Raw genomic sequence first — 13,388 nt, forward strand, 5'->3', positions numbered from 1 at the left:
CTTTAATATAGGCCTAGGTGTATAGATGTATGCCTAGACCACAGGATCTAGATCTACACCCCATCAAAAGGGCCTAAAAGCAAGAAATAGAGATAACAAGGGACAAAAGGGCTAAAGTAGCACATGGCAAAGCAACCAGCATAGATCCAAGCACACAAGCATGGCATGGAGCACATAAACATAGATCTAAGCATATGAACATAGATCTAAACACTAACATGTAGATCTAAGAACAAATAAGGCAAAGAACACAAAAGGCATGTAAATCTAAGCATATGAACATAGATCTAAGCATAAACATGGCATAGAGCCTAAAAACATGTGGAACTCAGCACAAACATGAAAAGGAGCCTAAAAACATGTAGATCTAAGGACAAACATGAAAAGTAGACATATTCTAACCCAAGAAGGCTAGGCCAACAACATCAAAGCAATAAATCATGGCAAAAAGCAAGTAGACATGCTAGAAAAGCTATAAAACATGCTAGGAAGCTAAAACATGCTAGGAGAAGCAAATAAAGCATTTTATGAGCCAAAATATGTAGGGAAAAGCAATAAAGAAAAAGGGGTGTGAATTGTAGTAAAAAGCTAGATCCACACCCCTAAACCTCAAATCCAAGGTATGGAACCAAGGAAAGGAAAATTATGTGTAAGAACACTAACTTGAAGATTGTAAAGAAAATGTGAGAATTTTTTCTGTTCTAAGGTGTTTTGGTGTGTTTGGATGTGTTTAGGAGAGCAATAAGAAAGAGAAGAGAGAAAGAATCTGCCCAGAACTACCCAGAATTTTTTTTTTTTTTTTTTGGGAAAATGTCGGGTTTAGGGGTATTTATATTGAAAAAATGACCCTTCAATTGCCGGCACACCTTGTAGGGCTGCTGGCCACCTTGCTAATGTTAGCAATTTTGGCATTTTCCTAGTTCTACTTTGAACACATATTTAAAGGCCTTCCTAGGCTTGGATCGAGCTGATCTTGGTTTTCATGGAAAGCTCTAAATGTCTAGTTTCCAGAACACTAAAGAAATTGAAAATCTAACGGTTAGATCAAAAGTTATGGCCTCAGGAATTGTGTTAATGTGCTTTTTAAGGTTTTTTGGATATCCCAACCGTGTTAACTCCGATTTCAACCCATGAATATTCATTGGAAAGATAATTCAATAATCTTCACAATGGCACTAGTCCCAACTTCTTCTAATGATCAGATCAAAATTAGAGTTTTCGGTGCCTCTTAAGAGTCAACCTTAAGTCAAATGTGGTCAAGTTGATGAAAATTACCAAGTAGCTCAGGTTTGATGTATAAACATGAAAAATGTTATTTTGGGAGGATTTTGACCTCGTTTGACTCTCGGTCAACTCAAGGTTAACTAGGGGCATTTTGGTCAATTTGATCGAAAAATGCACTTTGAGTGCTCTAATGCACGAACAGGTTGCGCCACGTCAATCTAGATGTTTTTGCAGATCCATGGAGAAAAGATAATATTTTTGGAATTTTTAGGGTCCTGCATGCAAATTGAGGGCGAACAAAATACAATGTCTACAGTAATGAAACAAGAACAGTTTGAAAGAAAATGCAATCATACATGCAATTTAAACCTTTATATATATATATATATATATATATATATATATATATATATATATATATTCTATCCAAACCAGATATATGAATCAATTCGGGCACCATATTTCTATCTAAACCTAACCCGGTAAAATTATTTAAAAAGCCTAGACCCACAAAAGCCAAATATTTTTTTTCCTATAAGAGAGAGACTATTGATGTTTATTGTGTTTGTTGGTAGTCACTAATACAAATTAATATCAAGAAAAACATGCCTAAGTTCAAGAACATTGGTCACCAGATCATTGAAACCAACAGTCAGAATGGTAGCTTCGACAACCATAGTGTTGATATTATCGTTGGGGCGGTATCTCCAATGACCGGGCTGTCAACACCGACCACAAGTTGGCACCTTCGATTATTAAACCTATGGTACCAGTTGCAATGCAACGTCTCAAGCCATCGAACAGCCAACGTCGATTGTTGGTGAGGCGTCTCTTGCCACTGGACTGCCAGCCCCAGAGCGGATTCTCCGAACATCGACCACCAAACCTCTAGCACTGGTCATAGATCGAAGTCTTCGGTCATCGGACCACTGGCATCAGTCGTCGCCGGAGTAGTTTGTCCAGCTACCAGATCGGTGATCTAGCGACCAAATGGGGGAGGGGAAGCTAATATATTTTTGAAGACTATTTTACCAAACTTTCAAAGATAAAACAATTTAAAACTTTTTATAAAGAATTTTACAATTAATGGAAAATATTTTACAAGTTTGACTATACATATTTTACCAGTAAACAAACACCTAAAAATAGAAAAACATTTTCTAAAATATATTTTACTACAAAATAAACGGACAGCGGTGTCCTCACATTTTACAAAAGTATTAGATGGTTGACACTATAGCATCTCAAAGCTAAGTTCCTTAAACTCCTAGAAAATTTGTCAATAAGTTAGGGAACAGTTCAGAAAAGAGGAATCAACTGTTTTCTTTAAAAACTCTATCGAATTTGTATCTCACCATCACTCACTCAAAGTACCCAAAAGAACATGAAACTCCCAGAGAAAAATCACTCATTTCAATACCAAAAAACCATCTTTCATCCCTTAAAGATCAGTATATCAATAAACTTTACAAATTACAATACAAATAAAAGACGTAATTGATCTGGGCACACTATTCATCAAGAGGCACGCATGCATCATGACTTCAAACTATGGTAGTCAATGCATATTTACTTTGCGGACATCATAGGGAAGGCTATATGAATATTAGTGACTTAAAAAGGGAAGATGGAACATTGTGATCATCGAAGTATTTTCTTTTTAACCAGATATGCATTATTGGAACGATAAAGAAAGCTCAATAAACACTCGTCCAACATCGCCATCGACACATGGTAACTACACAAGTCAATACTTACTAGATTTAGGGACTTTGTCTAATGAGTTACAATCCGTCATGACAGAAGAAGATATGTCAAGAAAAGCGTTTGAGTTCTTGGATGATCTCTACAATATTTGCCGGTTACATAATCTTGCTTTGCTAATCATGAGAAAATTGTTTTGATGGACCGAATTTGACCAAAATGGTCGAAGTAAATCAAAATGGACTGAGCAGGGGCAGCCCAATATAATTTGGGACCTAAGGCGAAAAATTTATGCAAAGCCTTTAATATGTAAATATTAATTAAACAAAATTATTTAATACTAATCAAATTAAGGTTAATTTGATACATTAAATACATAAATAATACCAACTAGACTAATGTTAATTTCAAATAGAGAATTGAATATCATAATTGAATTATAAATATTAATAAAAAGAAATAAAAATATATTGCGATTGAAAAAAATATTTTATTTTGGATATAAAACGATGCATAGTTAAATAAAGTTGTAATCTAATTTTTAATTTTATACTTTGATTTTAAGAGAGAGAGGTAGATATTATTTGATCTGTGGCTTTGTAGGATATTAGTTTACAAAAATCAAAGTCTCAAACTATCAGAGGAGATTAATCTATAATTGATGATTTAACACATTTGCAACTTTTTTTTGAAATATTTTAGGGTTTCAATTGAGTTAAGGTTCTATGGTCTCGTAATTTGAGAGTCTTAATAGAAATGAAAAAGAAAAATGCACTAATTAAAAGTACTATAAAATGTTCAAAATATAATGTGACATTGTGTCTCATTGATGAACTTCGTCAATTTAACTAATGAATGTTTATATCACTTTTTTGTGATTAATAACATGACAATTTGTAAACCAATAGTAAAATTTGTAGTATCCTTAACATCACTAATAAAAAAATGTACAACTTTTAGAAAATATATATATAGTTTTATAAAAATTTGGGCCTTTAACTATGGAAAGTGGGGCCTTTTTTCCTAACAAAATTTTTATTTTTTGATGGGGCTTAGGCCTAGGCCTAACTTGCCTAGGCCTTGAGCCGGCCCGGGGATTGAGGTAGATTAAAATGAACTAAAGTGGATGGACTTAACTGCTACTGGTTTTCCTTTTTATTTAAAGAAACATATCGGTTACAAACCATTACTTAAAGCATTCACAATATCCAGTCTCTTAATTGTATAAATTTTTACAATAGTGCTACGGTACTGTAGCATCTTGTATATAATATTATATTACTTTTTTCTATCTCTCACCCACTCAGTTGGAGGTAATGTGCAAAATAGCAGTGCAAAAGGATTGTATATAGTTAGTTAGACAACGTTTGAAATAATAAAGGAAAATAGCATCTCGAGTTTTAGAAACTCGAGATCCTATTAGAACTCAAGTTCAAAAGACTCGCTTTGCGAATGTGAAAATGCCACATAGATCTCGAGTCTTTAAAACTCGAGTTTTATGCAAAAAAAAATTCACCTATAGTGGCGTTTTTAAGTCTTACAGTGACGTTTTAAAGCCCTATAGTTGCATTTTCCTGTAAAAAAATTTTTGTAAGTACGTTTAGGGAGTCCTATAGTGGCGTTTTTAAGCCCTTTAGTGACGTTTTATAGACATATAGCGGCGTTTTTATTCAATTTGTGGAAATCGAGTCTTTAAAACTTGATTTTCAGCTTGATTTTTTCCCACTTTACTTTAATCCACTTACAAATCGAGACTTAAAAACTCGATTTTTATCTTGAAACTCGAGTTTTAGACACTCGAGATGCTAGTTTTCAATATTGTTTTGAAACTTGACAATTAACTAAATTTTTTAATATTTATTGTTATTTAGAAAAAAAATTCCACTCAGTTGTACTTCTTCCTTACTTTTTCTTTTTCTTTTCTTTTTTTACTCTGATTTTCACGCAATTCTTCTTCCTCGGTTCTACTTCTTTTTTCTTTTCTTTTCTTTTTTCTCTAATTCTCACTCAATTCTACTTCTGCCTTCCTTTTTCTTTTTTTTCTCTAATTCTCTCTCTTTCTTTAGTTCTCAGTTCTCACTCCCTCTTTCACATCTCTCTCTCTCTCTCTCTCTCCTCTCTCGTTCAAAGCTTGCCATCGAAGCTGAGTTGGATTCGAAGTAGTCACGGCGTGGTAACGGCATGGTCACGACGTGGGCAGGGCATGGCGAGATCTGATATGGATTTCCGACGTGGGTTCTAATGGGTTTGATTTCCAATGGATTCTGATGGGTTCTGATGTGGATTTTTCTTTGATTTTTTTGTGGGTTTCTGTCCATGGTGGTGGTGGGTGTGTTGTTGCCGTGAATTTGCCATGCTAGTGGTGGTGGTGCTGGTGGATTTTTCTTTGTTTTTTTATGTGTTGTTGCCGTGTTGGTGATGGATTTTTCTTCTTCTTCTTTTTTTTTTTTTTTTTTTTTTTTTTTTTGTGTTGTTGCCATGGTTTTGGTGGATTTTTATTTGTTTATTTGGTATTGTGGGTTTTGTGGATGGAGATGGTGGTGGTGGATTTTATGGATTTTGTTCCTGGTGGTAGGGGTGGGTTTTTTTAACGATGGTGGTGGGTTTCTTGTGGCAAAGGTGGTGGTAATGGGTGGTTAAAAGAGAGAGACAATGAGAAAAAGATAAACAGATCGAGGGAGAGAAGGGAGAGAGAGATTTGATTATATTATTTTATTGAGTAGTATATATCATTTTAGTGAGCTGAATAAGTCGGGATGTTAGGGGTTTTATAAAATGGTATAGTATAAATGACAAATTAGGTTTTAAGATGGTAAAATAGAATTTTTTTAGAAACTAGATGCGAAAATGGTTGGTTTTTCTGCTTTAAAAAAAAAAAGCCGCTACTGGTTCTCTCTTTAAATTTGGTGTGATGTAATGGTTTTATTGGCAATTAATGAAAAGGCTAATCTTCCCATAAAAAGATATATATATATATATATATATATATATTTATATATATATCTCTACATTTTGATGGAATTTATAAAAATTAAAAAAAAAAAAATTGTTTGTTTGTTAATAATGTGTTGCTCATGTCCATGTGGAGAGTCCTATTAAATCCCATGTAAAAGGAAAAATAATACTTTGCTTCTTATCATATTGACAAAAACACAAGCTGGCCTTAGGGCCCATTACAAATCATCCTACCACTTTCATCAAAAGGCTTCAGCCCCATTATAAAAAGACCAATTTTATGATAATTAATGATTTAAAAAATAAAAAGGACTATGCTTTTTTTTTTTTTAATCAATTTCAAAAAGGCCTCAAAAATATTAGATCAGCAGAAACTCAACCCACTTGAAATATTAAATTGTTTGGAGAAAATGATAATAAGAGTAATGCTAAAGATACAATTTTTTTTAATTTTACAAACTGCTAATATGCTGAGTGGCTATTAGTAAATGATAAAGTAATATTAATGGTGGGCGTAGATAAAAACCAATAAGAAATTGGTCATATTAACAGTTTGTTAAAATGTTATAAAATCATTTGTAGATGCAGCATTACTCTAATTAAAAGCATTGAATCATCAATGATGATTAATTTTCCTAGACAGCTAGAGACATTTATTTTTGTAAACTAATATCGAATACGTTACAGTAGATTATCAACAATAACAACTTAATCTCTCACATGACCACACTTCAATCTCTATGTCTTTCTTAACAGCAAAATCAAAATTGAAAATTGGACTACAACTTTATTTTACTATTTATTGTCTTGTCTAAGATAAAGTAAACCTCATTTAAATTTTTTTTTATAAGCTCATTTAAAAAATTAATAATAAATGTTCATTTATTTTTATTAAATTTTATGCTTAAACCATGATATGAAATTTTCTAAAAGAAATTAACCTTAGGATTTTTAGTATTAATTCATATATATATATATATATATCAATTAGCAATTATCCTGAAATAGTACTCTAGAATTTACCAATATTGAAATTGTATGTTCGAATAGACAAACTAAAATCGGCACCAAAATGAAATTGACAACATCACTTAAATCCATTTTATTTTCATTTGGTGTTTTTGAACAAGAAACAATAGTTAATTAATACCATAATTACTCAACCACTTATTATATTGAAAATAATTAAAAATTCACATCCCATCAGATTGAAAATTTTCAAATCTCTGTCAAACCGATTTTTGAAGAACTTTTGGAAGGTAACAATATATGTATGAGAAAATTTTGGATATTGGAAGAGAATTCAATATCAAATGGGCATTGTGATGTTAAGAGAGTAAACTTTTCTTAATATCAAGAACCACCAACAATTACCTTAACGAGTCCAAGAAAAACGGATTATATGCTCTGTATTACTACTGTTACACCTTAATCTACCAACCTGTGTGCTATAAAACATATCATAGTAACCTAACCATGAAAAATTCCTCAAGCTTACAATCTTGCGATAAATAGTCTTTTCAAACAAGTGACCTAAGTAAACCAAATACTGATTAATATGTCGTATGTTAATTGATTAAACAATAATTTTGTAGAAAAGGTATTAAAATATATATATATATATATATATATATATAGATTTGGGAAAACATAGTCTAGTTACATAGTTTTCGATGTAAAATATTCAATTTTAAATTTATATACAATTTTACAGGTCTTTTTTTAACAGTTCTACTTGGGTCTTATGCAAATTTTTATGCCAATTAGTTCCTACTCTTTTTTAATATAGTGTACCAAATTAAGTAAACCGAAATGGACCAAAATAGGCTGAATGGACTAAAGTGGACTGGATAGACCAAAATGAACCATAATAGACTAAAATAGACCGATTAGACCATATCAAACCATAATGGACCAAAGTAGACTGAAATGGACCAAAGTAGCTCGAAATGGTTCAAATAGACCATAGCAGACCGTAATGGACCATTGTAGGCTGAAATGTACCAAAATAGCTCGAAATGGACCAAAAGGGTTCGAATTTTTTTCAGAAACAAATCTGCCACTGATCACTACTTAATGGCTACAGGTTTTTCTCACTAACATATGAATCTAGATTATATATACATTATCAAGAGGCAAACTCATATAAGTAGTTTTTTTTCACTAGTCAATAATATTCAGGGCTCGTTTGGTAGAGGAGTTTGAGTAATGTTGTTTGTAGTTTTTTGAAGTACGTGTGGGTGAAAAAGTGTGTAGAAATGTATGTAATGTTGTTTAAAAACTGAAAATATGTTATTTAAATAGTCTACCAAATAGGGCCTCATCAATTCAAAACACTTTTTTTTTTCTCTATCCTCCATTTCCCAAGAAAATGAGCAGAAGAGATGATGCAGCCTCCTCTCCTTCTCCCTCTCCCTCTCAACCTCCACCATCCAAAGATGATGATGATCAATTATCCACCATCACCAAAGAAATCAATCACGCCATCAGATTACTCCACAGTGACCCAACCGAAGCTTTGAATCTCTTCAAGTCCATCCTTTCCCACCACCCAAACCCGACGCTTACTCAAGCCAATGCAATCTACAATTTAGTCGAATCTGTTAGAAATCAACACTAACTCTCTTGTTTTTAGAAATTTCTAGAAACTCCTACAACATCTCACACATTCTCTAGAACATTCTCTTACATTCCGGGTCTCTCTATGAGATGTCTTTCTTTAGTTCTCTAGAGACTTCTATGTAGAAGTAAAACTCAACCACATGTTTATAGAATATTCTAGAAGGTTGGAGAATGGCATTCATTTAATGCCAATAAAAAGGAAGATGTTAGAAGCTTCAAGTTGGTTTCCTAACCAACATACACCTAGTATAAATAGATGTGGTGGTATGTGAAGGTGTAGAGTGTGAGACTAGTGAGAGACTTGTGAAGTGAAGAGTGTCATAAAGCATCAAGTGAGAAATGTGTGAAGTTGTATGAGGTGGTGAAGTGTGTGCCATAGATAGCAATTGTGTGGTATCAGTAAATAGGCGTCTAAAGAGTTAGTGTGTGTCTTGTAAAAGCTAAGTGTGCTAGAGTAGCTTTGTGTGCACTAGTGATAGTGAGTCAAAGCATTAGTGCTTGTAAAGTCTTGTAATTCAAAGAGTCAAGTTTTCAAATAAAAGCTCTTTGTTGAGTCGTTTGTTCCACAATCTAGTATCAGAGCTTCCGTTAACTCAACAGAATCTGGCCTCCAAGACCAGATCAATGCATCCGAGGATGTCTTGGCTTCCAGACAGTACTGCCGTGAATCACTCAGAAAGGAACTCAGAACCCTCAAAGCGCAAAAGAAGATCTTGTATGCTAAATCTATGGCAAACATAAAGAATGATATTCAAGAACAACAAAACAGAAAGAAAGAGATCGAAGAGAGTGTTAATACAGAAAGAACTTCAAAATGCCAGAGGATGGCAAAAGAAAGCTCAAGAAACACGCGTCCAAGGTTGTAGACACGGTGACTACACGGGTAGAGGCTTATTGGAAAGACACTATGAGTATGGAGCTAAAGAAAGAATTGTTGAGGATTCGAATAAAATACCTTACACTGCATTTTGCCAAGGATATTAAATCACCTGTTGCTGAGGCTGTGGTCATGGAGGCAGTGGAGTATGTGAAGGAGGCAAAGAATTGGAAGTTTTCAGTGTTGTTGTTGCAGCCAGCGGTTTTTTGACGTCAAATCCAACGCGGAGCATATAAAGAGCACGCATTTAGGGACTTTTCCCGATGAGTTATCAGTCGAATCAAACGTTGTATTTGATTTAGTCCATGACACCGTTGAATCCCACAAATGGAGACCTGTGGATGTGGCCGCCACTGTAAAAATGAGGGAAGATTTGTCAAGAAACGAGCGTGGAGGTGATGGCCTAGATGAGTCAAAAGTTTTCATGAACCAGAAGGAATGGCCTTACTGCAAGGATAGCAGGCGTCACGTGATCATTAATAAAATTCGAGTAAAGTTATTGTTGTTCTTGAAGATTAGATGCTTTGTTTCAAGTCGTCATCTTTTAGCGTTCATGGACTTGACAATGGAAATGCTTAAGAAGCAAATCTCAGAACAGCTGCTTAAGAAACACTGGATGAACCGCACACTACTCTCCGCATGCTTTCTTGACATCCCAGAGCTTAATCGTGTGTCCAAGTTCTTGGATGATCTCAACATTATTTGCGGGTTACAGTGTCTCTGCGAGAGTCTTGAGAAGGATGAGGCCAGAGGTGAGCCTTGTGGCTTGTGTTGATAATCATGAGAAGATTGTATTCAATGAGGACTTCTCTTGTGTAGTTTTTGACAAGAGAATGTTACGTGGAGAGCTGGTGGTGCCGAATGATGGAGCTGCTGTTACTTCTAGTGCTGATGATGAAATGGTATTAAATGATGGTAAGTGTAAAGATGCTATTGTGGATTGGTTAATGAAGGGTGGTACTAATATTAGTATTGGGGAGCAATTAAAGCAATGGACTCATTTTAGGGAAACAAGTAGAAGTCAAGCGATGGAGTTTTTCAAGATCTATGAGGCTAAATTTCACCGGATGCAGAGCATATGTGAGAAAAAAAAAAAAAAAAAAAAAAAGGGTGTTTGAGAGACATTAAGCTGTGGAAGAATTTAGAGACTATCTGTGTTGAAGAAGATAAGAGAAGAAAACAGTTTTCCGCATGCAAACCATTGAGTTACGAGTATCTCTTGTTAAAAAGACACAGAGAGATTGAAAGGACAAATTGTGATACTTTTGAGTCAGATATGATATTAGATCTTTTGAGAGAAGAATAAGTGGAGGACAACAAAATAAAATTGGCGATCACGAATCAGATTAATGAGATGGATGAAAAGGTATGTTATAGCCAAATTTATGTACATGTGAAATTTTCCAAGTTGTTTGTTGTAAAATTAAATGTGTTGCTTGATGAACTGTTATATTCTACAGGATGATTGAATCTTTATGTTTGTTGTTGAAGCTTTACAAATTTGATGCTATAATCAGGACAACTTCTATTGCTATGCAACAGACGGGGAACAAAACTGATTCAGTAACTGCTTATGACTGCCGATCAATTATGGTGCCCCTGCTGAAGTCATTAATGCAGGTTTGAGTTGGATTCTCCTTGCCGTTTTGTTGAAAATTCTATGCAGTTACCTTCTTGCCTTTCTATGATTTAATGTTTTTGGAGTAATATTATTTTTCTATAGGCACGCCTGGAGGATATGGCTTACAAAGATGCTGAAAAGAAGTCTAATGCTGCAAGCGAAGCGTTGTTGACTGCACTTGTTCTTAGTGACAAAGGGTACTCACAAAGGAGGAGGTGGGGCAAGACAAGGACAGGGAAAATCCAAGACTAGAAAGAAGAAAAAGGATCACAGAAAGACACAGGAATTAAAGTTGCTATATACTGGTTATTTTTCTGTTTCCTCTTTATGGTAGTTAACAGTTGTCCAAATCTACATTTATATAAATTCACCGAAAAAAATGGAGAAGGGGCAGGAACTAAAAGTGGGAAACATGTAAAATATTAACATAAGATGACAGAAATTGTAGAAATATACTTGAATTGGATTCTAAAAACTTAAGATATGGAGGAACTAGAGTTAAAAGGTGAAACAAAACCGGAAGATAGTGTAAAAGAAACGGATATTTTAGAGGAACCAAGTTAGGAAAATGTGGATCATGGTTACATGAATAGTAGTAAATAAGGATCTGAAAGAGTAATAAATTGAGCAGTCTAATACATTTAAAATACAACAAACATTGAATGCAGACACTTACTGAAAGAGATTATCACAACAGCTAGTTAATTGCATATAAAATATGCAGAGAATTGTAAACCTCAATTGTCTTTCCTTCATACTTTGCCTTAGTCTCAGCCTCTGCGCAGGGTTTGAACTGTTAATTGTTAAACAAAATTCAGGCAGCTTCGTTATACTGATTACAGCAGATATGGATAAACTTTTTTTTTTTTCTGTTACCAAAAAAAAGGAATGCAATTACTGCATATGACTAATAAATTAAGAAACTAGAGACAGGAATACAGCTAAGATCGTGGTTGATAAAACAAGTAGCTTTTCAAAATAGAAAGAAAGAAAGATACATGATATGCTGAGAGTTCTGAGTTCCCACAAAATATAGAAAATCTATTATGAAAATAAATGTCCCAAACTCCCAATTATATACAATTTGCTTATTGTAGGCAGCTGAAGGTAGCGAGGAGCTGCAGGAAAATGTGCAGCAAATATAAGTCTTTGTTCATACTTTTAACATTGTCATTGACTATAACATATGTAAACTGGAATTGCATATATCTTTGGCAGTATGTTCTCTCAATCCCTAGGCTCAAATAAAGCTCATTATATTTTCTCCTGTTCTGTGCTTCAGTTCCTTTCCAGCTGCACATGACGGAGATGATCGTCCTAATCCTGAGATCGTGGATCCGGTAACCACTGACGAATTGGAGCAACAGGAAAGGAAACTTACATCTGAAGAGGAGAAAGAGCAAAGAATGCTTGAAGAGCATTTGGAGTACCAGAGGCAGATTGAGAATGAGGCCAAACAAAAGCGCCTTGCTGAGCTAAATAAAGCTGGAAGCAGTGCGGGAAATATGTAAAAAAAATGTGCCTCTGTCGCATCAACTTTTAAAAAAATGTGCCTCAGTCGCCTCAACTTTTATGACTTAACTGGAAATCTTTTTATCAAGCTCAGGGTGTCGAATCAGATGAGAAATCATGTGAATTTGAACAAGAAAAGCGCCCCAAAGCACCTGAAGCTGACTGGCATATATAGTTTTATAAACTGGGAAAAAGAAAAGGCAAAGATATTTGATAAAGGTGAGGGTTCTCTGGATTCATTTCTTTCTGCGTTTTGAGATTTTGCTAGTGCGACTTTCCTGAGTTGAATGACAGGAAGAGCATTTCTCAGACTCACATTCACCATATTTCCTTCTAACCTATTTGATTAAGACATTCTTGATTGCTAAGCTAACCCCGTAGATTTATTACATCAATACATAGTGGGACCACCCACAATCTTCTCTTTATCTCCTACCACCCCCCATAAAAATTATCACATCACACCTACCACGGAAAAATTTTGGTCTCAACATCAGAAACTACAAATTTGCTACAACCAATTAGCAGTAACAGCTGTAGCAATATAATATTTTACAGGGGAAAACCCATTTTTTACTGACTGAACAAAAAGGAGAAGATTTGTTATGGGGCAGCATGCAATGTAGCAAATAAAAAATAAATAAATCCCGTCATTTCCTGCCCTCTGCCACACTCTTAACGCATATCCAATTTTGATTTTCAGATTTGATGCATAAGGGCAGCATCTCTCAGCACCATTGGAACATTTGCATTAAAATCTAGAATTGATGCATGAGGGCCACACTCTTAACGCATATCCAATTTCGATTTTCAGATTTGATGCATAAGGGCAGCATTTCTCAGCAATATTGGAACATTTGCATTAAAATCTAG

This window comes from Quercus lobata, chromosome 5, assembly GCF_001633185.2.
Source record: "Quercus lobata isolate SW786 chromosome 5, ValleyOak3.0 Primary Assembly, whole genome shotgun sequence".
Lineage (NCBI taxonomy): Eukaryota > Viridiplantae > Streptophyta > Magnoliopsida > Fagales > Fagaceae > Quercus > Quercus lobata.